Source organism: Palaemon carinicauda, chromosome 21 (genome assembly GCF_036898095.1).
Source record: "Palaemon carinicauda isolate YSFRI2023 chromosome 21, ASM3689809v2, whole genome shotgun sequence".
NCBI lineage: Eukaryota > Metazoa > Arthropoda > Malacostraca > Decapoda > Palaemonidae > Palaemon > Palaemon carinicauda.
Genome location: NC_090745.1, coordinates 121323783 through 121351175, shown reverse-complemented (window position 1 = coordinate 121351175; position 27393 = coordinate 121323783). Strand labels below are relative to the sequence as shown.

General features: G+C 45.1%; 1 protein-coding gene across 2 annotated transcripts in view; it reads right to left on the bottom strand.

The window, feature by feature from the left end:
• Nucleotides 1–27393, bottom strand: part of LOC137615452 (cell division cycle-associated protein 3-like) — a 310532-nt gene that overhangs the window by 27765 nt on the left and 255374 nt on the right. The window contains exon 1 of one of the 2 annotated variants that reach the window (XM_068345332.1): nt 17895–18028. The exons of the other annotated variant lie outside the window; for it this stretch is intronic. The gene's annotated coding sequence lies outside the window, so the exon portion shown is untranslated. Of the gene's footprint in view, nt 1–17894; nt 18029–27393 lie in introns of those variants that run through there. 2 annotated transcript variants of the gene reach the window in all.

Below are 27393 nucleotides of genomic sequence, written 5' to 3'. Positions count from 1 at the left end.
GGAAGCTGTGTCACAATCGCTCGCCATTCATTCCTATTTCTAGCACGCTCTCTTGCCTCTCTCACATCTATCCTCCTATCACCCAGAGCTTTCTTCACTCCATCCATCCACCCAAACCTTGGCCTTCCTCTTGTACTTCTCCCATCAACTCTTGCATTCATCACCTTCTTTAGCAGACAGCCATTTTCCATTCTCTCAACATCGCCAAACCACCTCAACACATTCATATCCACTCTAGCTGCTAACTCATTTCTTACACCAGTTCTCACTCTCACCATTTAGTATTAATAAAAGCAAAAAAAATATCTCAAAAGTAAAATACTGTATTTGAAATTACTCAATGGCTAAACAAAAATGACCAGATTTGTTCTAAATTCTGTCAAACAGCAAAGAAGTTAGCATTAGTGCCAAAATTCTTTGCAGCACAGTACTGAAGACTTATTCCTCCATTAAAATATAACTGTACTTAAACACATTTTCACAGATGTGATATTTCTACAAATTTTACGTTTGACCAAACAGAATCCCTACATATAAAATTGCCATGACTACAACACTATAACAATAGCTTTTGTAACCTCAACTGTTGCGCAAATTATTTCGAGCAAGCACAAGCAAAACATTTCCTCTTTTGGAATTACAATAATTTCATATGCACTAACACATTATTGAATACAGACTTCAGACTTGTAAAGTATATTAGCGAATGTAAACAGCAAATCTTATTGCTATTACATTACACAAGAAGGAATCACACTGAAAAATATACTGGATACAGTAATGTACTGAAAAGAAATACTGTATAGCCACTTATAACTTCGTGATTAGAACTCAAAATTTCTCACCCAAAATAGATCATTTCCCTCTAAACAAAATAGTGTTTCAGTGACATGAAAGAACTCAAAAAAGACAAATTCGTAGATAATTTGTATTTTTCCCAACTATACAAACCTTAGCTATTTAATATGGGGGGGTATTACTTTCGGCGTAGCTGAAATGACGAGCCATTAGAATTTTAACGAGGGTTTACTACCCCCTCACTTTGCTTAGAGGTAGGACTTCCCGGGGGACAGGGCTGGCGGGCAAGTTTGATTAAATAGCTAAGGTTTGTATAGTTAGGAAAAATACGAATTATCCACGAATTTGTCATTTGTTCCGTAACTGAAATACAAACCACACTATTTAATATGGGTGACTCAACCCTCAGGTAGGGTGGTAAGTCCGCGGCCTACGTAAGCTTGTGTGTGAAGGAATGAAGTGTGACTCGTCCTAGGAAGTTGACCTGAAGTCCTTTAGATGGAATTCTAGGATAGGACATTTCCAATACCACCTCGTCAGGGTATGGGGACGTGACAGTATTATCTTAATACTAGGCACACAAGGAAACATGGTTTACCTGCAGTGGTTTGAGGTCAGCTGTGCAGAGAACCCAGGATGCTGCTTTCCCCAAGAGAGGGGAGAATGAAGAAAAGAATAAGGGCCAGGCATAACTTTTCATTCATGCACACTAAAACCGGGTAACAATGCCCTCAACCTTCTGCTACTTGTCCATTAACCAGCTGTTGTGCAGCCACCACAGGGCCGATAGAAAACGTATCGAGCCTCCTGTGGGTCACGTCTTGCAGGTAGTGGGCTGTGAAGGTCGTCTGACGCTTCCAAACCCCTGCTTGTAAAACCTGCGTCACTGAGTAGTTCTTCTTGAAGGCCAGGGACGTAGCAATGCCCCTGACATCGTGTGCTTTAGGGCGACGTGACGGAGGAGGGTCGGGATTCAGGGAATGATGGATAAACCTGCGAATCCACGCTGAGATAGTATTCTTAGTGACCCTCCTCTTCGTCCTTCCGGTGCTCACAAACAATGCCTGCACCTGAGGATGAATTGCAGCTGTTCTCTTAATATAGAGCCTCAGACTCCTCACTGGGCACAGTAGGAGATGGTCTGGGTCATCTGTTACATAACGAAGACTCGAAATCCGGAAAGAGTCAAACCGAGGGTCCGGCACTCCTGGATTTTGAGTCTTAGCAATAAACTCAGGGACGAATCTGAACGTTACCTTCCCCCATCCCCTTGAATGGGCGATGTCATACGAGAGACCATGAAGTTCGCTGACTCGCTTGGCCGAGGCCAAAGCAAATAGGAACACTGTCTTCCAAGTCAGGTGGCGATCAGAAGCCTGGCGTAATGGTTCGAAGGGAGGTCTCTTAAGAGACCTGAGAACTCGAACCACGTTCCATGGAGGAGGTCTCACTTCCGACTGAGGGCAGGTAAGTTCATAACTTTGTATGAGTAGAGAAAGTTCCAGCGAAGAGGAAATGTCCATTCCTTTGAGCCTGAAGGCAAGACTTAAGGCTGAGCGATAGCCTTTCACTGCCGAGACCGAAAGGCGCATTTCTTCCCGCATATACACAAAAAACTCTGCTATTGCTGGAATAGTGGCATCGAGTGGAGAGATACCCCTTCCACGACACCAACCACAGAAAACTCTCCACTTTGCCTGGTAGACCCCTGCGGATGACTTTCGCAGGTGTCGAGACATCCTTTCAGCATCTTGTTGCGAAAAGCCTCTCTCTGTGAGGAGATGCGGGATAGTCTCCAGGCGTGAAGCCACAGCGAAGCTACGGCTTTGTGAAAGATGTTGGCGTGTGGTTGTTTGAGTAGCTCGTGTCGTGGAGGAAGTTCTCTCGGGAGTTCCGTCAGCGTCAGGAGCTGCAGAAGGTCCGGAAACCACTCTGCGTGATGCCATAGCGGGGCTATCGAGGTCATTGAAAGGTTGACCGATATTCTGGTCTTGTTGAGTACCCTCCTCATCAGACAGAACGGGAGAAAGGCGTATACGTCGATGTTGTCCTACCGTTGTTGGAAGACATTTTGCCAGAGTGCCTTGGGGTCCGGGACTGGGGAGCAGTAAAGCGGAAGCTTGAAATTCAAAGCTGTCGCGAACAGATCCACCGTCGGGGAACCCCACAAAGTCAGGACTTTGTTGGCTACTAGACGATCCAAAGACCACTCGGTACAGTACTCACTATCTGGGATGCCCTGCTCAGACTGTCGGCGAGCACATTCCTCTTGCCTGGAATGAAACGAGCTGATAGTGGAATCGAGTGGACTTCGGTCCATCTCAGCATCTCTACTGCCACATGGGATAGCTGCTCTGAAAAGGTACCTCCCTGCTTGTTGATGTAAGCCACTACTGTGGTGTTGTCGCTCATCACCACCACGGAGTGACCCGCTAGGTACTGTTGGAACTGTTGAAGTGCCAGGAATATGGCCTTCATTTCTAGCAGATTTATGTGGGGGCACTTTTCTGATTCTGGCCACAGGCCTGAGGTCCAGAACGTGGGGCCCCCACCCTTTCTTTGAGGCATCCGAAAACAGCATCAAATCCGGGGGGAGGACGAGAAGATCCACTCCCTTTCGTAGGTTCTCGTCTGTCACCCACCACTGAAGGTCCGTCCGTTCTGCAGGACCCATAGGGACCATGACATCCGGGGAATCGTGTCCTTGATTCCACCGAGACTTGAGTCGCCATTGCAGGGATCTCATCCTGAGGCAACCATTTGGAACTAGACGGGCCAGGGAAGAAAGGTGACCGAGGAGACGTAACCACGATTGGGCTGGGAGTTCTTCTCGTCTGAGGAAAGGATCTGCGACCCTCCTCAACCTTGCTATCCTGTCGTCTGATGGGAAGGCTTTGTGGAGATTGGTGTCCAATATCATGCCTAGATATACCAGTCGCTGAGTTGGAAGCAGAGAAGACTTCTCGAGATTTACCATGATCCCTAGATCTTGGCAAAGTCCCAGAAGCTTGTCTCGGTGTCGAAGAAGGGTCGCCTCCGAGTCTGCCAGGATCAGCCAGTCGTCCAGATAACGGAGGAGACGGATGCCGATCCTGTGTGCTCACGAAGAAATCAGGATGAAAACACTGGTAAATACTCGAGGTGCTGTGGAGAGACCGAAACACAGCACCTTGAACTGGTAGATCTTGTTGTCTAGGCTGAATCTTAAGTACTTCCTTGAAGACGGATGGACTGGGATCTGGAAGTACGCGTCCTTCAGGTCCAGTGTACACATGAAGTCTTGTGGTCTCACTGCAAGTCTGACCGTGTCTGCCGTCTCCATGCTGAACAGGGTTTGTTTGACAAACCTGTTCAGAGCTGAGAGGTCGATGACTGGTCTCCAGCCTCCAGACGCCTTCCTCACAAGAAAGAGTCGACTAAAGAAGCCTGGGGAACCGTCAACGACCTCCTGGACAGCGCCCTTCTTTAACATGGTCTCGACTTCTGCGCGTAGGGCTTGGCCCCTTGCCAATCCCATGGCAAAGGCGCTCAACAACAATGGATCCGCTGTCAGGGGAGGTAGAGATGTTGTGAACGGGACGCGATATCCCTGACTGATTACGGAAATCGTCCAGGAATCGGCCCCGAGTTACTGCCACCTGATTGCGCAACTTTGTAGGCATCCCCCCCACTGGTGGACATGCAGGGGGATTGCCAATCCTAGCGTTAGCGGCCCCGGCCACTCCCTCTAGGATTTTTCCCTCCCCTGGAGGACTTTTTGCCTTTCTTGTCTTTGACAGGAAAGGGCTTCGACACCGTTACCTTTGCTGCCACTGCCGGTTTCGTCGTCTTGGACGGGCGAGGTTGTTGAGGTGCTGGAGGTTTATAGGGATTTGATGTAAGAGCCCTATGTAGGAGAGAGTCCTGGTTGGACTTCCTCCACCTCTCAGCTGCCTGTTCCACGTCTTTAGGCTCAAACAGATTTTTACCCAAAAGGGAAGAATGTCTGAGCCTGCTGACCTCGACGGCTGGGACCTTCGTGTGGAACCTCTCTGCCACTGCATCACGCCGTTTCAGGATGGAATTGGCCCACAGGTTCGAGACTTGGTGGGCCAGAAACTCAATGGTGTGGGTGCCCGAAAGGAGGAAGGTCTCCAGGGCCTTCCTGGTGCTCTCCTTAGACAGGTCCTCGGATCGCAACAGGATGCCAAGAGACCCCAGCCAGATGTCTAGCCACGAAGTAGCCTGCATGGCACACTTCACAACCTTCTGACTTAGGATCTCTGTCGCCAAGAAAGACACTTGCTGGCTAGAGAGCCTCTCTAGAGGGACTCCCTTGGGGAGCTCTTCCACAGAATGGTGCAAGGGGAGAGCTAGGCAAGACTCCTCCATGATCTCAAAGTACCTCCTCTGGTGGATACGAGGAGGAGGGAGGAGCTTGTTGCCAGCAGTGGAACGGCTGGAGGAGGCGAGTTCGGAGAGCTGGCCCTCAAGAAAACTTTAAATCAATCAATCAATCCCTGGCACTCTGCACCCCTTGGGACCAGGGCAAAGCCGCACTGGCCTTAGCGGGTTTCTGAGTGCCAAAGACTCGGTCCAGGACCGTGTCCTTGCTCTCTCGAGGAGGAATCTCAGGGTCCGGGAACCCATTGAGATGCCTCATCAGGGTCAGAACCTGCCAGAAGGCATGCTCTGACTCCTGTGGCTCCCCTCCTGGAGAACTGGCAGCAAAGTCTCCCGTCCGCAAAGGTTCTTCTTAGGGGAACACGTGGACGTTCTCTGCGGGTCTTTTTGGCTCTGGTCAAATCCTTGAGGATGACTTGGGGATGGTCTTAGAGTCCTTAGGTTCCCTCCTGGGAGGAATACAGGACTCCAACAACGATGCCTGTGGGCTCTTCTCCGCCCCAACCCGGGACGATTCTCCTGCACGAGGTGGGGTTTCTCCCATTGGTGCGATGGGAGAACGTCTCACCTCGGTAGACTCCCTTGAGGACGGAAAATCCTCGTCCACAGGAGAGGGAGAGAGTCTGGACTTCCGAGGAGCCAGCTTGGCCCTGGGAGAAGTTACCATGACTTCTACTCCTCTCTTCCTCTTCAGTGGGGTCGGAGCTGCCATTGATTTGAGGCCCAACTCAGAGAAGGCAGGTTTGAAAGCCTCCATGACGGCTCTGACAAGGGGCCCGAACCATGGCTGCTTACTGACAGCTATGCTGTCAGAGACTCCCTCTGAAGGGAAGGGGATCGGGCGATCCTTCGGAGTAGAAACAACTGGGCCTGCCTGAAAAGAAAGGGAAGAAGGTTGGTTCCTGGACCTATCTGGAGTTTTCCCCTCCTCCTGCGGGAGCGCTGATCTGCGTTTGGGAGGGGGGGGGGGCGTGAAGATGACGACCTGGAGGCTCTCGTTCCTGTAGCTTCGCGCGGGGGCTCGCGCTGTGAATCTCGATGGGAATCGCGCTGGCGTGATGGGATTTTCCCTGGTTCGCGCGCATGCACGCGGAGATGATGACGAGGGCGCGGGCGAGCGCTGGCGTGCAGGAGAGCGATGGCGCACAGGCGAAGGGGCGCGTGGGCATGCAGGCGATCTACGACGCATGGGCGAGTGGGCGCGCAGGTGATCGGTGGCGCGCGATCTGGCGAAAGCAGAGTGTGTCGAAGGGTGTGCAAGCACTTGCGCGCGTGGAGGTGATGGCTCGCGCCCGCAGGATCTCCCCGAGCTCTGGAAAGCGTGCGCGCACGCGCAGGGGAAATACCCCTAGCGCGTGGGCGCGCAGGAGGGCGCACCACAGGAGCTGGAACAGGTGCGCGTGATGGAGACTGCGCGCGATGGCGAGGGCTGACGAGCAGGAGAGGTCCCAAGGCGCGTAGGAGATCGCTGACGGGAAGGAGAAGAAACATTCTTCCCTCCTGTGCCCAGATCCAGAGATCGTGGGCACGCAGGAGAACGCTGGCGCGTAGGTGAAGAGCGCTGGTGAGCAGGAGATCGTGGGTGCTCGTGGCGCGCAGATGTGCGCTGGCGAGGAGAAGATCGCTGGCGCGCAGGTGAGCGCTGGCGCGTAGTCTCAGCAACAGGAGATCGCTGGCGCGTTGTCCCTGGAACAGGTGGTCTCCGAAGTGAAGTCTCAGGAACAGCAGGAGAGCGTTTGCGCCCCATTGCGCGTGGGCGTGCAGGAGAACGTTGGCGCGCAGGGGATACCTGGTGCTTAAGGGACTTACTCACAATGTGAGAAAGCCCCTTTTGCCCCGAAGGGACCGATGCACGTTGGATAACGGGGTGTGTGGGCACCCACAGCACGTAAGCGGCCAGGAACGGAGATGGGAGATCAGCAGGTCTGGCAGGCGAAGGAGATCGTGAACGATCTGCAGAGAGGTCCAGGGATACAGCTGCAACGGTCAGTGCACGGCGAGGAGGATCCTCTGCAGGGGACTGCGAAGACGAAGAACCGAAGAGGCGCCTCCTAACTCCCTTGTGGGGAGAAGGAAGGCCTCTACGGCGAAGAGGAGGGCGAGTTTTCCGTCTGATACGTCCTCTAGGGGCAGCAGGCAGACCATCGGCAGTCCTCCAAAGAGGAGTCTCTGTTAGTGAACTCCCCCGAGGGGGAGAATCACCTGTAAGAGAGACCGTTGGACTTAGCTCCTCCCTCGAAGGATGTTCGGAGGGGGGAACTAAGCCCTCAGCTGCATCAGAGCCATAGCAGGGGTTTGACCTAACTCGTCTGAAGCCCTTGCCACAACAACGTCGACGATAGACAGAGGATCAACCTCTGCTACCGTCGGCGAGTGTTTGTAAGCAGCCCCCAACCTGATTATGTCAAACAGGGCTTCCTTGGAGGGCGAACCCTCAAGCCCCAAGGAAGCCCAAAGCTGCAACAAATCATTGTTAGAAACATTGTTATCAGAAATATCCTTCCCCGGGGGAGGACGAGGAACTGCCTCGCTATGGGAAGCAACTCCCTCTCCCGAACCCCGAGGTTGGTGAACGTAACTACGGCCTATGCTACCACTCGACGGCCTCTCGGGAAAGACCGATCGAGTGGGAGCTTTGGAGGAGGTTCGGGCTACGGAAGAAGAGTCCTTGGGATTTTCTCTCCCCAGGGAAACCCCTGGAGGAGAAATATCCCGTTTGGACTTCTTCTTCTGGCGCCGGGAAAACCTCTCCCACTGGGAGGTAGACCACTCCCTACACTCACCACAACTTCCAAACACACTGAAAAGAAAAAGCAAAAACAAGATCAAAGGCTGTCAAAATAAGCGAGGGTGGGAGCTGACACGTCTGAACGTCACCCGAGCCAAAAGCAAAGTGAGCTAATCACAGGTGTGTGAGGGGGGGAGGGGTAGCAAGCTACCCCTCCCTACCCCCTCGCTAACTAGCGAGGGGGTAGTAAACCCTCGTTAAAATTCTAATGGCTCGTCGTTTCAGCTACGCCGAAAGTAATACCCCCCCATATTAAATAGCGTGGTTTGTATTTCAGTTACGGAACAATTGTCAATTATTACAGTATCACTTAATTGTAACTGTCATATGAAATAAAACTTTTTCACTGAAATAAAGAACTCTCCTCTTTGATTAAATACCTTAAAACATTCAAGACATAACAAACAGTATAACAGCCCAATTTGTGACTAGCAGTTGTTAGTAGATTCCAGGAATCACGACGTAAGTGAATTTTCACCTTATAAAGTGCCATACATTTCCTAAACACATACTTGATATAAAAAGTACTTACAACCTGTTATTATTTTATAAAACCCAGACACTTACATTAATAAGCTTCCATGTGAAGTAAAGTACACTATTCAATTCTTACTTAATGACTTGGGGACCGACGTACGCTAGGGTAAATCGCAACTATTTTTGTACACTAGTTAATATTTAAGGATGAGCAACAAAGTTAGAACTGGCGTAAAAAGGAGCATTTTAAACGGCTTACAAAAAATGGTGTGTGATAGTTTTCAGGTTCATCATTTTGTAATAACTACAATCAATTACTGTAGTTCTAATACTACAAGAGTGTTAAGTTTCAACTGACCATTTCACAACATACAAGGTACAATCGCTAACAGGCTCGATGTTGGCACAGTGAGGCCTAATCTAACACTGGTCATTGGGTAAAATTGTACATAGGACTATAATTATAAAGCTAGTCTATAATTCACCCTCATCTTAATTTCCTAGTTCCTGAGAGTACATCTGGACACAGAATTTGACACACCTTACTAAGAGGAAGTGAACCTTGTCAAAAGCTTTCTGCAAGGCCATCTCTCCTTACACCAGATAATTGGTTGCTCCCTGTGCAATTAGGGTGCAACAGGATGTACTTCCCCAGAGTGAGGCGTGACAGGAATCCGTGTCCAAATGTACATATCATATTCTATCTATAAGTTAGGTCTTCTCCATCATGAGGCTCCATAATACACAGTATTCTAGAAGTTTTATTCCAGCTGTGACCAAGTCGTGGAATGATTTTCCTAATCGGGTAGTTGAATCGGTAGAACTTCAAAAGTTCAAACTTGCAGCAAATGTGTTTACGTTGAAGACTTACTTACTTATAAGATTGCCTTGCCTTATGCAAGACACGGGCTTTAGCGTTGGCAGCCCGTAAGCGAATTTAATTGAGATTTACTTTTATTACCTTTGAAAGAAGGAGAACGTTGAAGAGACTGACTTTTTTATAGTTTATATGTGAGATATTTGTTTTAATGTAGTTAATGTTTTTAAAATAGCTTACTCTAATATTCATTACTTCTTATATCGTTTATCTATTTCCTAATTTCCTTTCCTCATGGCTATTTTCCCTGTTGAAGCCCTTGGGCTTATAGCATCTTGCTCTTCCAACTAGGTTGTAGCTTAGCTAATAATAACAACAATAATAATAATAATAATAATAATAATAATAATAATAATAATAATAATAATAATAATAATAACAGCAATATCAGGAGATACTCCATCAATGATCATGAACAAGCTGTAGGCTAAACTTGGAAAATCTGCTTAGTTAGCTTAGACCTACTTGACCACCTGTCCAAACAAAACTTTCTTTTATTAATGTGAACTATCATAACTATAATTGAGAATCAACCAGCCTATTACTGTACTTAAATTCTTAGAGAATTAGAACACAGCAAATGAAAATATTTTAAAGCTAAAATCAAAAATTTTAAGTAATTTTTATTTTTCCTAACATACTTACCGAGAACTACTTTCTTTTGGAGTCGCTTGTGATCCCTCTTTCTCGACCAAGGTTTTTCCCGCCGTTACCCCCCTTACTCCGCTCTACATAGGCTTACCCCCGCCGCCAAGGAATGCGCCCTGAGGGCAGGATTAGGGCAGGTCACTGCTTCTCTGGGTCAGCGTCCTCATTAAGTTCGTCGCTTAGCCCAACTTGGCAATGGAAGGATGGCACTCGGGGACGGAAGAGAGGGCCATTACCCGAAAGTAGTTCTCGGTAAGTATGTTAGGAAAAATAAAAATTACTTAAAATTTTTGATTTGTTCCAACACAAAATACTTACCGAGAACTACTTTCTTTTGGAGACTTATACTTTAGGAGGCGGGAGTGCTATGACACTTGACTCGGCACGTAGTGCCTAGAGGGCTATGGAATGCGGGGGCCTATCAGAGTGCGGAGCGAGTGTAACTGCGGAACCTTACACTATTATCCAAGACTCACCTCTTAAAACTTCTTCTGACGATTTTCTCCTGATGTAGTCGCAAAGAATTTGTTCATGTTGGGGACAGCCTTTGGCCTACCGCTACACAGCTTGGAGGGCGGCAATGACTGTCCCAATGGAGAACCCGTCCAAGGATTTTCTTGAATAATCCTTGAGGTACTGGGCAGTAAAGGTCGACTGGTGCGACCAAGTGCCTGCCTGCAGGATCTGCCCCACCGCCATGTTTCTCTCAAAGGCCAAGGAGGTGCTCAGACCCCTGATGTCATGGGGGCGGGGAGTGCCTGGCACTGCCATTTTATCCTCTTCATAGGCTCTAGCGATGACTTGTCTCAGCCAGAAGGAAATGGTGTTCTTGGAAACTTGCTCCCTATTAACACCTGTGGAAACGAAGAGGTTCTTGATACCTGGTCGGAGACGAGCTGTCCTTTCCAGGTATTTTCTGAGCGTCCGTACTGGGCATAACTTCAAGTCTTCCATAATGCCCGTCTTGGGAATGGCCGGAATTGAGAAACCTTCAAACCTCGGGTCCCAGACTGCTGGGTTCTGAGTCTTCGCCACAAAGGAGGGCACGAACCTGAAGGACACTTCCTTCCACCCTTTGGAGTGCGAAACGTCGTAAGACAGACCATGGATCTCGTCCACTCTCTTAGCCGAAGCTAAGGCTAGCAAGAAGACGGTCTTGAGGGTGAGGTCTTTGTCCCCGATATCTTTCAGGGGTTCAAAGGGAGGACGACTTAGCATCTTCAAGACCTTGGCTAGGTCCCACCTGGCACTCTCCTAGCTTGAGGGGGGCAGGGTTGCTCGAAACTCCTGATCAGCATCGCTATGTGTCTCGAGGTCCCCAGGTCGATGCCTTTCAGGAGGAAGACTTGGCCTAAGGCGGCTCGAACTCCTTTAATGGCTGGAATTGACATTCCCACTTTATCTCTAAGATACACCAGAAACTCAGCTATGTCCGGGATCGAAGCTTTAAGAGGTCTAATGTGTTTCTCCGAGCACCACTTCGTGAAGGAGGCCCACTTCGCCTGGTATACCGCGGTAGAGGATCTCTCCTAGGGACATTCTCTTAGCTGTGGTGGCGGAGTACCCCTCCTTCTTCAGGAGCCGCTCGATAGTCTCCAGGCGTGAAGGCGAAGAGAGAGAGGGTTGTCGTGGAGCCTGAAGAAGTGCGGTTGGTGCAGGAGGTCTGACCTGGCGGGCAGAGGCCAAGGTGGTTGGCTCGCTAGGTCTTTTAGGTCCGCGAACCACTCTCTCTCCGGCCACCAGGGCGCTACCAAAGTCATCCTCAGGTTTCGGGAGGCCCTTACTCTGTTGAGTACCTGTCTTATCAACGTGAAGGGGGGGAAAAGCGTACACATCCAGGTTGTCCCACTTGTGCTGGAAGGCGTCTTCTAGGGCTGCCTTTTGGTCTGGGACCGGGGAGCATAGACCGGTAGTTGGGCGTTGAGCTTTGTTGCAAAGAGGTTCATCACCGGGGAGCCCCAGCGTTGAATGATGAGTCTGGCTACTTCTGGGTGTAGAGACCACTCTGTCCCCACTATTTGACCCATTCTGCTGAGGCCGTCGGCCAGAACGTTTTTCTTCCCGGGGATGAACCTTGCTAGCAGCACCACTTGCTGCTCATCTGCCCAATGTAGGATGCTTATGGCGAGGTCGCACAGTTCTTTCGATCTCATGCCCCCTTACTTCTTTATGTAGGCCACTACCGTGGCGTTGTCGCACATTAACGCCACGGTGTTTCCCTTTAGCCGACTTGCAAAGTGAAGACATGCCTTCTGGACTGCTCTTAGTTCTAGGACATTGATGTGTAGACGCTTTTCGCTCTCCGACCAGGTACCGCGTGCTGTCTCTTCCAGAAGGTGGGCCCCCCACCCTTGGTTGGAGGCGTCTGTGAACAGGAGGTACTCGGGGGGACTGGACCCGAGGGGCATCCCCTTGAGGGAGTTCGACTGGCAGAGCCACCATTCTAGGGAGGTTCTCGTGTCTGGAAGGACTGGAATTAACGCCTTCTGCGAGTCTGTCTGGGACCAGAGGCTCTTGAGGTTCCATTGAATGGGTCTGAGCCTCATCCTCCCTTGGGGAACCAGTTTCTCCAATGAGACCAGGTGACCTATCAGTCTCTGCCAGTCTCTCGCCCTCCTGGAATGTTCTGACAGGAACGGCTGAATGATGTGCTTGAGGTTCCGTATCCTGTCTTCCGAGGGGAAAACCTTCCCCTGCACGGTATCCAACGTCATCCCCAAGTATCCCATTCTGTTGGATGGTGTTAAGTTCGACTTTTCCAGATTGATTACGATTCCCAGATTCTTGCAAAACTGGAGGAAGTTTCTCCCTTGCTCCTCCAAGAGGGCCCTTGAGTTGGAAAGGAGCAACCAGTCGTCCAGGTATCTGATGAGACGGATACCTCGTTCGTGAGCCCACACTGAGACTGTCGCGAAGACCCTCGTGAACACTTGAGGGGCCGTCGACAGACCGAAGCAAAGGGTCTTGAACTGCAGGATCTGGGAACCCCATTTTACCCGGAGGAACTTCCGACTCGACGGGTGGACAGGGATCTGGAAGTATGCGTCCTTGAGGTCGACAGTCATCATATAATCTTTCTCCCTCAAGGACAGCAGGACGGATTTTGGGGTGTCCATCTTGAAGTCCGTCTTCCTGACGAACTTGTTGAGGGCCGACAGGTCTATCACGGGTCTCCACCCCCCCGTTGCTTTCTCTACCAGGAACAGGCGGCTGTAGAAGCCTGGGCCTGGGAGAAGGACCTCTTCCATGGCCCCCTTCTCTAACATGGAGGAAATCTCCTCTTGAAGGGTGGCCCTTTTCATCGGGTCTCTGGGGGCCAACCATTCTGTCTGGCTGGCTGGAATAAGAGGGGGTGGCTCCGCTATGAAGGGGAGCCTGTAGCCTTCCTTCAGGACGGACACCGTCCAAGGATCCGCTCCTTGTGCCTTCCATGCTTGCCAATGCGGTCTGAGGCATCCCCCAACCCGAGGCTTGGGCGGGAGTAGGGGGCCTCTCCCTCTACCTTCTCCTAGAGGGGCGGCCTGATCTGCCTCTCCTAGAGGAGGAGTAACCCGACCTGAAGGAGCTGGAAGAAGCTGGTGCTCCTCTGCGGGAGGGCTGAGGAGATGTTGTCCAGGAGGAGGAAGGGCCGTCCCTCCTCGAAGTGTTGGGGGCGGCCTGAGGAGTCACGGCGCTATCTGAGGCGGCCCTCCTGTATGGCGGCCTTTTAGACGACGCAGGTCTGGGGATGTTGGCCTCTTTCTTCTTAGACACTTTCTCCATCAGGTTCTCCATCTCTTTTAATGGGAACAGAGACTCACCCAACAAGGGTAGGCTACGTACAGCTCGGACCTCTCTGTCCGGGATCCTCCTCGATACCTTAGCTAGGACCGTGTCTCGTTTCCTTAGGACCCAGTTGGCCGTCAGGGCGAGCGCCTGGTACAAGACTTAAGAGTTTTCCCCCCGGAGGTGAGAAGGTCCGTCAGGAGGCTTTGCTGTTCAGGATCTTCGGGGTCGACGGAGGCTTGCACGTTTACTAAAGTGGAGGCCCACCAGTCCAGCCATGAGGAGACGTTAACCAGGTCCCGCGACATCTCCTCCATCATGGCGGCTTCCGTAGGAGAGAAGGAAACCGGGGCTGACGAGGCCCTTTCGTCTGAGCCGCCTTGTCCTAGGATGTCCAAGGCCGGGTCCACTCTACAGGGGCCTGGGCGCCGCCCTTCCGGAATGTATACTTTCCCTTGCGCTTTGAGGCCCTGGAACAGTTTCGAGGCACTCTGGGACTTGGGGGCTTCCGCATTGCTGGCCACCAAGTTGTCTATGTACTCTTGCCCTAGTACTAGGTCTGGGGCAAGAGGAAGGGCCAGGGAGGACTTCGGAAGGGTGGCGTGATGGGTAATTCTCAGGAGGCTTGATCTCCAGGAATCCCCCTTTGGCGCCGAGGGTTCCGTAATCCCATGGTGCCTCCTGATGAGGCCCACCACTCTTCTATATGCGGAGTCCTCCGACGGGGGAGCTTCTCCTCCGTCAGCCGAGGCCTCGGCCTGGAGTGGGGGCCCCGGGTTGCTGGTACGGCAGACCGGTCGTCCAGCCCTTGGGTCCAGGGGGGCCGCCCTGTAACTGTAGTGAGCTCCATAAGAGGGTGGATCTCGCTGCAAGGTGGGTACCACCGGCTCAGGGAGGGCCCTCGGTTGCCCGAAGGCTCTGGAAGCGGAAGTCACGGTCCCGGTGGGCTGACCCGACAACGGGAACGGTTCCTTCTTACTCGATGACTGCACCAGCTGGGCTGGTTCGGTCAGGCTGCCTGCAAAGAAGCGCGTTTCCCCCCGCTGGGCGGGGTGAACCGGAGGCCTCGAGGACTTATGCTTCTGCGAGAGGTCTTTCCTGCGTGCCAGGTCGCGCGGTTCTAGGCTGTGCGTAGAGAGCGGCAGCCTAGACGCACGTTCGCTGGATCGAGGGTCTGCTGAATGGAGCCTCTTGGACTCTCCTGAAGGTACGTAGACCCAGGCGCCCCCGGGAGAGACATTTCTCCTATACTTACGAGAATGGGAGCGGGAGCGCTTCTTGCTAGGCCGCGACCTTGACCTAGAGCGGGAATGTTCGCTCTCGGACAGTTCCCTTCTCCTGCATCGTTTCCCCCTGACTTCCTCCTCGGAGAATGAGTCTACTTCTGACGAGTCCGACGGCGCCACGTTTCTCGCGTAACAGCTGCTAGCGTGATCCGCGGGGGAATTTCCTCGACGCCGGGTGCCCGAGATCGAATGCTGGAGGAAGTCCTCGGGAACCGCCGTGGAGATCGTCGGCACAGAGTCTAATCTTTCCATGCCAGGGGGCCAGGGGTCCAGGGTCACGTCCATTCTTAGCGGTGACCTCCCTGGCGTCTTCGGTAGCTTCCACCCGAAGGCATCGCTACTCGGGCGGCGAATTCTAGTTTGGCTGTCCCCTGGCGGGGGAGAGCCCGACGCACCGGCCCACGAGGGCGGAGGTGACTCTGATACTACAACACTGCCCCATAAGGGGTCTTCAGAGGACGCGTGGCCCCCCACCACAAGGCCTGACTCACCCGAAGCACTACCGGGCCCTTCGTTAGCCCTAGAGGGGCCCGCCCTTGGTTCTTCCCTCGCACTGGATTCCCTGGGATGAACGCCTTGACTTTCTACAACACTAGAGGCTTCTTGCCCTCTCCTCTGAGAAGGAGAAGCCGAGGCTTCGTCAGACCGATCACTGGCCGACGGTAACGAAGATACGACACTAATCTTCCTGGGGGAACGCTTCGAAGATTTCTTCTTTTTGGTACCGTAGCGTACCCACTGGATATCATCCCAACTTACGCACTCCAGACACGTGTCCGCGGAGGAGCAAACTTTCCCCCTACACGTGGAACAAAGGGAGTGAGGATCTACCTCTGGCTTTGAGAGGAAAGCCCCACACTACTTTCCGACTCTAGGCCCAGGGCAACGGCGCACATGCTGCATCGTTCGCACACGAATGGCACAACACTAGTGAGCTATACGTACACTGGGGATATACACAGGGAGAACGCACTGTAACACTTGAGAATAACGCACTACGAAAAAACACAAGTCCCCACGCTGGAAACACGTGGAACACAAACGCGCAAAAGGATCGAGAGACGAGAGTGAGCTGTGTACTGCTCACGACCAAGGAACTTAATGAGGACGCTGACCCAGAGAAGCAGTGACCTGCCCTCAGGGCGCATTCCTTGGCGGCGGGGGTAAGCCTATGTAGAGCGGAGTAAGGGTGGTAACGGCGGGAAAAACCTTGGTCGAGAAAGAGGGATCACAAGTGACTCCAAAAGAAAGTAGTTCTCGGTAAGTATTTTGTGTTGGAACAAACAGTCTTTTAAAGCAAGAAATGTCATATGTCAGTTGTCATTTCTCAGATGTTAATTCAGTAGTTTTGTTACTCTAACTAATTCTTGTACCACATACAGAAGGTCTTCAACTTAATTGGTTCCAATACTGTATTTTTAAGTTGAATTGTTTGTAATTCAGGTTTTGTTAAATTTTGTCCTAGGGTAGGCCTAACCTGAATTCCATGCTTATGATTTCCAACTTCAAAAGTCAACAAATAGTCGGGTTTCATCAGAATTGGAAGCAAGTTATAACTAATGTTGCCTTGTTTCCTGTATTAAATGATATAATATTGTTTCATAACAGCAGTTCTTTACCTCTGTTATTTTCAGTTGGATTTGTGTTTGTACCAACGAATGTTTCAAGTCGAATGTTTGTAACTTAGGGATCTTCTGTACTGTATCTGAACAATTCTGCTGAAATCTACAGTACCGTATTTGATAAGATGTAGTCTCAACGTTTAATAAAACTGTATTGACCTGTGACAAGAAGGATATGAAACCATAGACCCCAAACCTAACCTAAAAGGAGGCAGGGTCCTAACTTGACTGAGTGCTATAAATCATACACGGACTAATACTTATTTTGAGAAGTAGGACTAGTTTCTCTCATATACAACCGCGACTGTAAATGAACTTTTGCCAAAAGGCTACCTTCAGTAAGGATAGCCCGGGAACTACGGCACACAAGTTGCGATTCCTTACCCGGAGCCTTTGCATATCAGCGGACAGTTCCTCCCGCGTCAATAGAAAATGGGAATTTTCCTCCCCTTTTCTAGTCATTCGTAAGACGTGGCCGCTGTGCTACGAAATCTGTGTCCGTTTTGCTGCAGAACCTCTACACAAAAACACCACAATCTAAAATGACCCACCTAACCTAACCTACAAGCCGTGTCCTTCCCTACTTACCTAACGGGGCTCTAATATCCCATGCGCCCCTGCTTACACTACCGTGTTCTTAGCCGGCCATCATCATACATACAGTTGGCCAGTACAGTATCATACATACACGACCCTTAACTGTAGTCTACCTTGACACTAAAACGATTAAACCAAAATTTCATGATCCTCCCTAACCCAACAAAGGATCCAGGGTAAAACTATAGGCCTAGTCCCGGAATTATGATAAAACCGGATTTAGTGTTTTCAATAACCTGAAAATGCCAAAGCAGACCAGGAAACAGCGTTTATACTCATCTTACACATAAATAGCAAAGAAAGATACACAGGAAAAGGTATTACAGGTTTAGGGTTCAGGAACATGTTAGAAGTAGGCCTAGGGAAATCCTAAATTTCATTCGAGTAGGCTTATATCAATTTTAACTTTTCAACTATTCAACGTCAATTAAATAGTATTTACTCTACTTTAGCCTACTTAAAGCATATTTTAAAAGCCTGGACTATCAATACAACCTTAAAACTACATTACGAAAACCTTAAGGTCATACGGTACTAAACATACCGAAGCACACCTCTTCCTTCTTTATGCTATTTAAGCCACGGGAAATCATTTAAACACTTACTATTAGAATTTAATAACTCTAAACATCACCAACAAAGAAAATACTTACTTAAATTTCGATGTTACAGAAGCACTTAGGAATAATTTCAAATGTTGCAATGGGGTACCGGCTATCGACGAGTTTGAAAATGAATCAAAACAAACGTCATGCCGTCATGGAGATCGGCTGAGCTTCGACTTCGTTTGTACGACCCTAGAGTTGTCGTACTTTAGATTTGTAAGAGTTTTTACTATTTTGTACCAAAAGTTTTACTTGTATTTTGTGAGAATATACTTGAAAAGTCTTCCCGATTTTGTCATTCACCCGACTGATGAATTTTTCAAGTCTGCTGGCTGATTGCAGTGCTCTAGAGAAGAGAATTATCCGGAAAATAGAAAAATTGGATAAGAAAATAAACTCTGCCGATGCAGCCATTACTTTTAACTCAACCTGCCTAAAAGAGGGTCTCCTACCACGATATTATTATTATTATTATTATCTAAGCCACAACTTTATTTGGTAAAGCAGAATGCCATCACCTTAAGGTTTCCAACAGAGAACAATAGCCGAGTGATTAAACGAAATAAGGAAACAAATAAACTATATGAGAAGTAATGAACAATTGAAAAAAATAAGAACATTTATTATTATTATTATTATTATTATCATTATTATTATTATTATTATTATTATTATTATTATTATTATTATTATCTAAGCCACAACCTTATTTGGAAAAGCAGAATGCTATCACCTTAAGGTTTCCAACAGAGAAAAGTAATGAACAATTAAAATAAAATAAGAACAGTAACAACATTAAAACAGATATTTCATCTATAAACGATAAAGAGAGACTTATGTCAGCCTGTTTGACATAAAAACATTTGCTGTAAGTTTGAACTCCTGAAGTTCCAAGTCTTGGTAAAGTTGTCTTATGAAATCACATATTCAAAAGATTCATCGTAATTTATGAATTTTCGACCTACTTTCTAACACTTGGGCCAGGAAGGCCATTCATCTCTGATCAACAGCATTAAGTTTAAGAAGTTGACAGTAAGCTATGATGGATGAAAAGCGTAGTCTCATAAAAAAGAAAAATGGAGATAGTACACCATGAATTGATAAGCAGTATTACTCTATATGAGCCATATTTTTACTCTTAATTTTCTGTAGGGTAGGTTTTCCTTATTTCCTTTCCTCACTGAGCTATTTTCCCTGCTGGAATCCTTGGGCTTATAGCACCCTGCTTTTCCATGTAATAATAATAATAATAATAATAATAATAATAATAATAATAATAATAATAATAATAATAATAATAATAATAATAATAATAATGGTGTTTAATGAGATTGAAAAAAGCAAATAAGATATTTGCTAGGTTAAATAAAATTTTGAAATCAAATCGCCAGCAATTACATATAAAAATCAGGATATACTGTATATCACTTTAGTGAGATATATATTACAGTATGGACATGAGTCATGGTATGACAATGAAACGATATCTAACAGATTTTGTAGATTTGAGAACAAAGCCTTCAAAAGGATCATCATCATCATCATCATTTCAGCCTTCAAAAGTCCTTTGTTGGATGTAGGCCTTCCCCAGGTTCCTCCGCAGACTTCTATCCCAAGCTATTCTGTGCCACTGTTGCTTATGTTGGTCTAAGTCATCTCGCCAGCGGGTTTTTTGTCTTCCTCGGTTTCTTGTGTATCCTCGGGGTGTCCAGAAGGTTGTTCGTGATGTCCATCTGTTGTCTGTCATCCTGGCAATGTGCCCCATCCAGTTCCATTTGAGCTTACTAATGGTTTCAAGGATATCCATTACTTTAGTTTTTAGACGTATCCATTTAGCTGTTTTTCTATCCTTCCGAAAGGATATTGGGTGTTAAATGGCAGGGCAGGATTAGAGTTGAAATTATAAGAGAGATTACTCCTGTGCCGTATGTGGATGAGATTTTATATATATATATATATATATATATATATATATATATATATATATATATATATATATATATATATATATATATATATATATATATATATATATATATATATATATATATATACACACACACATGGGGGTTAAAAGTGTGTTTTTTAGGAGAGGTGTAGTTAGAGAAAGTTACCTAAGTCACCCATCGATATATCTGTTGCCCAAGAAAACGTACTTAAAGAAAACGTACTTTTGCAAGTGACTATATACTGCGATAAAATATGATCTGACAACTTCGCGAGTATGTGCAAGTGAGAAATTGGTGATTTTAATTACGAAATGGCTAATTTCCTAGGATTTTCTCTATGCAAGCATAATGACATACAAATTTCTTATACCTGATCTAGATATTAATCTCTGGCACCGTCGTTTAATTAGTTCATTATGCGTATTGCATAAGTTTTTTTTTACAATTCTGACCATCCTTTACATTCAGATTTTCCCGGGCAATCCCATCCTGTTCGTGATACTAGGCATGCAGTTAATTCTAATAGTTAGGCTTTCTCCACTAGCTAAGCTACAACCCTAGTTGGAAAGCTTGATGCTATAAGCCCAAGGGCTCCAACAGGGAAAAATAGCCCAGTGAGGAAGGAAACAATGGAATACAAGAAAAGTTATGATAATCAAAATAAAATAGTTTAAGAACAGCATCAACATTAAATTATATTTATCATATATAAACTATAAAAACTTCATATAAACAAGAGGAAGAGAATCAAGACAGAATAGCGTGTCCAAGTGTACCCTCAAGCAAGAGAACTCTAACCCAAGACCCTAGAAGACCATGGTACAGAGGCTGAGGCACTACCGAAGACTAGAGAACGATGGTTTGATTTTGGAGTGTCATTCTAGAAGAGTTGTTTACCATAGCTAAAGATTCTCTTCTACTCTTACCAAAAGGAAAGTAACCATTGAACAATTACATTGCATTGGTTAACCCCTTGGACAAAGAAGAATTGTTTGGCAATCTCATAGTGTTATGTGTTACATGAAAGCACTCTCAGTTTGTGTTGCCATAGACTCTATAAATCATTTGATTTTGTCAATTTTGGTGTTAGATAAATTAGCACGAACATAATAGACAGATTTGATGAAACAACTAAATTTTCATCTCTTTTAGTTTAAGGAACAACTGTTGATGAGAAGTGTCTTGTTTTGATTTTAATTTGGTACTTAAAAGTGGGTGTATAGAATTAATTAATTTGTTAGAGAAATCTATACTGACTTGAATATGGAAGAATAGTTCAGTATCAGTAACAGAAATAATAATAATATAATAATAATAGCAACAATAATAATAATGACAATAAGAACAATGATAATAATAATAATAATAATAATAATAATAATTATAATAATAATAATGATAATAATAATAATAATAATAATAATAATAATAATAATAATAATAATAATAATAATTCACTGTAAAATAAATCCATTCCTTACAAGTCTGTGTAATACTTTTCAATATACATCAACCTCTCTCTCTCTCTCTCTCTCTCTCTCTCTCTCTCTCTCTCTCTCTCTCTCTCTCTCTCTCTCCTAGCTGGACATCTAGCCGTGACAAAATCCACTGTCGTAACGCCATTTGAAAAAAAATCCGATAAATCATCAAGAACGAAAGGCTAAATTCTCTTTCACTTTTTTTTCATTTATTTCTAAAATTTTCTTTAGTTCTTCAAACTTTTAGTCGTTCCTCAATTTTCTAACTTTATTCTTCGTCTGTGTGTTTTTCTATGTAATGTTTGCACATTTTTTTTTATTAAAATAATCAAATATATTAGAATTTTATGTAGATTGTTCATGACCAAATTCATTTAAAAAAAATGAGGTAAAAAATGAAAAAAATATTATCATAATTATTACTATTATAATCGTTATTATTCCTATCATTATTGTTCTTGTTTTTTTTTATTTTTATCATTGCATTATATAGGAATATCTATACAGAACAAGGATCATTGGTAGGCCTTCGTACTTTTGATCGTGGACCTATAGTTAGAGAGAATAGAAAGGCAAGGGGAGGAAAATAAATCTCCCATATATATATATATATATATATATATATATATATATACACACACACACATATATATATATATATATACACATATATACACCCAAGGTACTATAAGAGTTGGAAGACCTAGGCCTACATGGCTGACGACTATGAAGCGCGAAGATGATGATGTATGGAGAAGTATTGAGACGACTCATGATAGAGACGACTGGTGAAATCCAACCGAGGCCTTTTGCGTTAATAGGCGTAGGAGGAGATGATGATGATGATGATAATATATATATATATATATATATATATATATATATATATCTTGTCACGGTCAGCCGTATGACTATTCGCTCTCTCCCAGTTCTTTGGCTAGGGGGAGAGGAGTAGATATACCCTGTGAGAGAGGGGATACCATAAGAGGTACACTCGGAAACCACAATATCCCCCCAAAATTGCCGAAACTGCCGTGTTGTAGTTAGGAAAGATGGAGTGCATAGGAGGGGTTGAATCTGTGAACACATTGTTCTCTAGTCTTGGGTAGTGCCATAGCCTCTGTACCAAGGTCTTCCACTGTCTTGGGTTAGAGTTCTCTTGCTTGAGGGTACACTCGGGCACAATATTCTGTCTTTATTTCTCTTCATTCTGCTTAGTTAAAGTTTTCATAGTTTATATATGAAATATTTACTTTGATGTTAACTTCTTAAAATATGTTATTCATCCTTGTTTCCTTTCCTCATTGGGCTGTTTTCCCTGTTGGAGCCCCTGGGCATTATAGCATCCTGCTTTTCCAACTAGGGTTGTAGCTTAGCAAGTAATAATAATAATAATAATAATAATAATATGGTCGTGTGCATATCTAAATATTTTTGCCGTCATTTCTGACGGGTAGCGTACACTAGCAGGGGGACCTTTGTTGTTACGTGCACCTGTGCTGGGAAAAGATCAAAAGAATAAAAAGGGGGGGGGGGGGGTAGTTGTCAAATCCTGGATGGTCATAAACGAGTAGGGGAATAATGGGGAGAGGGGCTTTCCCTCTTTTGTGTATGAGAGAGAGAGAGAGAGAGAGAGAGAGAGAGAGAGAGAGAGAGAGAGAGAGAGAGAGAGAGAGGGGGGGGGGTCAGTTTTTCAACATACTGTAGTTAAGTGAAATTTTATTCGGGGATGATGGTAAACTCGTATTATTATTATTATTATTATTATTATTATTATTATTATTATTATTATTATCCTCAATATAACAAGGAGAAAGTGTTTGCGTGTATATATATATATATATATATATATATATATATATATATATATATATATCAGGTCACGCTCAGATCGTGTAGAGGGAGAGGGAATAGTCATACCCTGGTGAAAGAAGGGCACATGTGTGCACATCTTTCTAAATATTTATTATCAGTCTTTGTTTATGGGTCTCATATACTACTACTACTACTACTACTACTACTACTACTAATAATAATAATAATAATAATAATAATAATAATAATAATAATAATAATAAACCATAAGATAAAAAGCTGCATCAAATAGGCCTAGGCTTTTAAGCTTTGTTTACTAAATATATAAATATATAGATAAACGAATGAATAAAAAGAGTAAATATATCAAAGAGAAGGACATTAGATCTAGCGGGGAAATATATTCAAAAAGGTTTTCATATTCCACCCTCCCCATACAAAAATGGTCATATTCCCGGAACGGTCATACATCCATACATAGATACACACACATACGCACAAACACAATGGACGGCTCATTGCCGGTCGAATAGAATTCATAAAGGCAATTTACTCGGTACTTAATCCTGTAAAATCGTTTGCATGACGTTCAAGCAAAATTTATTTCAAAGCAAATACTCATTACACGTTCAGAAAATTAGTATACGATGTATTATACATAACCGGGTCCAACTATACAATCATTACGCTGTGTATTTGCATTTGATAACAACAGGGACACATCAAACGATGCAATAGTGAATAATTATTGTTAGTTTTTATCATCGACCCTATTTTTTCCTGGGACGTCCTCGGCAGCTATGATCACTGGTGACAGGGTGCGCACCGCCATGCGCACATTTTTGTTTATCCTAAGCATCTCGTGGAGGAATCACGTAGATACCGATGGACATGGGCAAAATCCTCCTCTCTCCTTCAGAAGTACGTAATCCCCTTCAGGAGTCTTCCTTCGAGGTGGAAAAGATTGGCTTGATTTCTTTTGCTCTGGAGAAGAGATATGGCTTGATTCCCTTTGCTCTAGAGAAGAGATTGGCTTGATTCCCTTTGCTTTAGAGAAGAGATTGGCTTGATTCTCTTTGCTCTGGAGAAGAGATATGGCTTGATTCCCTTTGCTCTAGAGAAGAGATTGGCTTGATTCCCTTTGCTTTAGAGAAGAGATTGGCTTGATTCCCTTTGCTTTAGAGAAGAGATTGGCTTGATTCCCTTTGCTCTGGAGAAGAGATTGGCTTGATTCCTTTTGCTCTGGAGAAGAGATATGGGTTGATTCCCTTTGCTTTAGAGAAGAGATTGGCTTGATTTCATTTGCACTGGAGTTTCTTTGGAGAAGAGATTAGAATGATTCCTTTTTGCTCTGGAGTTGTTCTGAAGAAGAGATTAGCTTGATTCCTTTTGTTCTGGAGAAGAGATATGACTAGATTCCTTTTGCACTTGAGAAGAGATTGGCTTGATTCCCTTTGCTCTGAAGTTGCTGTGGAGAAGAGACTGTCTTGATTCCTATTTCTCTAGAGTGGCTCTAGAGAAGAGATTGGCTTGGTTCCTTTTGCTCTGGAGATGAGATATTACTTGATTCCCTTTGCTCTAGAGAAGAGATTAGCTTGATTTCTTTTGCTCTGGAGTTGCTCTGGAGAAGAGATTGGCTTAATTCCTTTTGCTCTGGAGAAGAGATTGGCTTGATTCCTTTTGCTCTGGAGAAGAGATATTGCTTGATTCCTTTTGCTCTGGAGAAGAGATATTGCTTGATTCCTTTTGCTCTGGAGAAGAGATATTGCTTGATTCCTTTTGCTCTGGAGAAGAGATATTGCTTGATTCCTTTTGCTCTGGAGAAGAGATATTGCTTGATTCCTTTTGCTCTGGAGAAGAGATATTGCTTGATTCCTTTTGCTCTGGAGAAGAGATATTGCTTGATTCCTTTTGCTCTAAAGAAGAGATTGGCTTGATTTTATTTGCTCTGGAGTTGCTTTGGAGAAGAGATTGGCTTGATTCCTTATGCTTTTGAGTTGCTCTGGAGAATAGATTGGCTTGATTCCTTTAGGTCTAAAGACACTCGAGATGTAAGAGATTGGTTCGATTCCTTTTGGTCTGGAGAAGAGATTGGCTTGATTCCATTAGGTCTAAAGACACTCGAGGTGTAAGAAATTGGCTCGATTCCTTTTGCTCTGGAGACACAGTGCCAAGCAATGAGTGGCTCTACTCCCACGTAAGCATGTGGAGAGGCCGCATGTGGGGGTGCCACTAGCCTTTTATGGGTCGCAGGTGAAGCATTAGAGGATCAGTGCCCCGCTGGGAGGGACGCAAATGGCCCCGCCCTGGGCCATTGGCAGTAAAATAAAATATAAAAAAAAAGAGATAAAAAAGGGGGAAAGGGGGAGAGGTGATGCGGCTGATTGCGAATCTCCCTCGGGGCCAATGGGAGGGCCGCAGGTGGCCACCCTTGGGGCCACGTAGAGAGAGAGAGAGAGAGAGAGAGAGAGAGAGAGAGAGAGAGAGAGAGAGAGAGTTGGGACATCAAAGGAACGACAATTTGGAATGCTAAGTGAGGCGCTCCAGCAAAGCCATCGATCCAGCCGGGGAAAGAGAGAGGGAGAGAGAGAACATGGGATGGGGAAACGAACAGGGGAAGAGGAAGAGAGAGGGAGATGGAAGGAGAGGAAGAGGGAGATAGAGACGAGGATAAAGGCTTTTCTTCGAAAAATGGGGAATGGAGGAGAAAGGACGACGAGACGTTGGAGATGGAACATATCAAAAGACGTTTGCGAGAGAGAATCCTGAGGACGATGGAAGCTGCTCTCCCAAGGAGTCGTGAGGAGGACGGGAATTGAGGGGAAACTGAAGCAGACACAAAGGGAAGTTCAGCACAGAGAGAGAGAGAGAGAGAGAGAGAGAGAGAGAGAGAGAGAGAGAGAGAGAGAGATGTTTTGGCCTTTCGATTGATAACAATATTGTTTTTATCAACAGACAAATTTGATAAATAATGAAACATGTCAAATGCTTTGAGCATCGATAATACCTTTTGGGGTTTTTATATTTTATGCAATTCTCAAAAAGTCTTTCTAAAGAGCGTTTTTACAAAGGAAATTCCGAACAAAAAGGAAAAAAATGATAGATCAAGAAATGGTCGTTTGAAAACAGCGAATATGGCTGTCGGATCCTTCACGTTAGGTAAGCTTTCACTGCGACTGTTTTACGTTTGGTGTACGAACACAAAGCAATTCCAACTCAAGTACAGTTGGCTTCATTAATTCCGGTACACTTCATGGTAAGTTAAGGAGACATCAGTGTACTGGAATTAATGAAGCCAGCTGTACCATGCAAGTCATGGGAGCTTGTATACATTTTTTTAAATTGTAAAGAATTTATGCATTGTATCGTTTTTTTTCAGTCAGTGCTAGAATTGGCAAAAATCTTTTATATAATAAAGAGCAAGTGTTCGCTTATATATATATATATATATATATATATATGTATGTATGTATATGTATACATATATATATATATATATATATAATATATATATATATATATATACATATATATATATATATATGTATACATGTATATATATATACACACGTATATATATATATATATATATAATCACAAGGGAACATGCTGCTTAAATGCAAAATGACCACCGGGAAAATGAAATAGAAAATCTAGTATTAGGTCCTGACTAATTTCGTGATACTTCTTCAGTATCCCTAAGTAGTCAGGACTTAATCCTATATTTTCTATTTCATTTTCCATGTGGTTATCTTGTATATGTATATATACAGTATACATACATACATATTATATATATATATATATATATATATATATATATATATATACATATCTCGGGTCACGCCCACCTCTCCCCGTCCCTGGGGTAGGGGGAGATGCCGTAGTCATACCCTGGTGAGAGGGGGTATATGCATATATATATATATATATATATATATATATATATATATCTAATTAAATATTCAGCAGTCATTTTTATATAAAAGAACATTGATATAAAGAGTTTGCTCTACAATATTGCAATGAATGGAAAGAATTAGGTTTCAATGACTGTAATTTATTTTGTCGCTTTTTACCAAAGTGAGTATTGTTTACGTAACTCCCACATCCAAAATTATTATTATTATTATTATTATTATTATTATTATTATTATTATTATTATTATTATTGTTATAACAAGCTAAGCTACAACCCTACTTGGAAAAGCAAGATGCCATAAGCCCAAGGGACCCAACCGGGAAAAATATCCCAGTGAGAAAAGGAAACAAGGGAATAAATAAGCTACAAGAGAAGTAATGAAC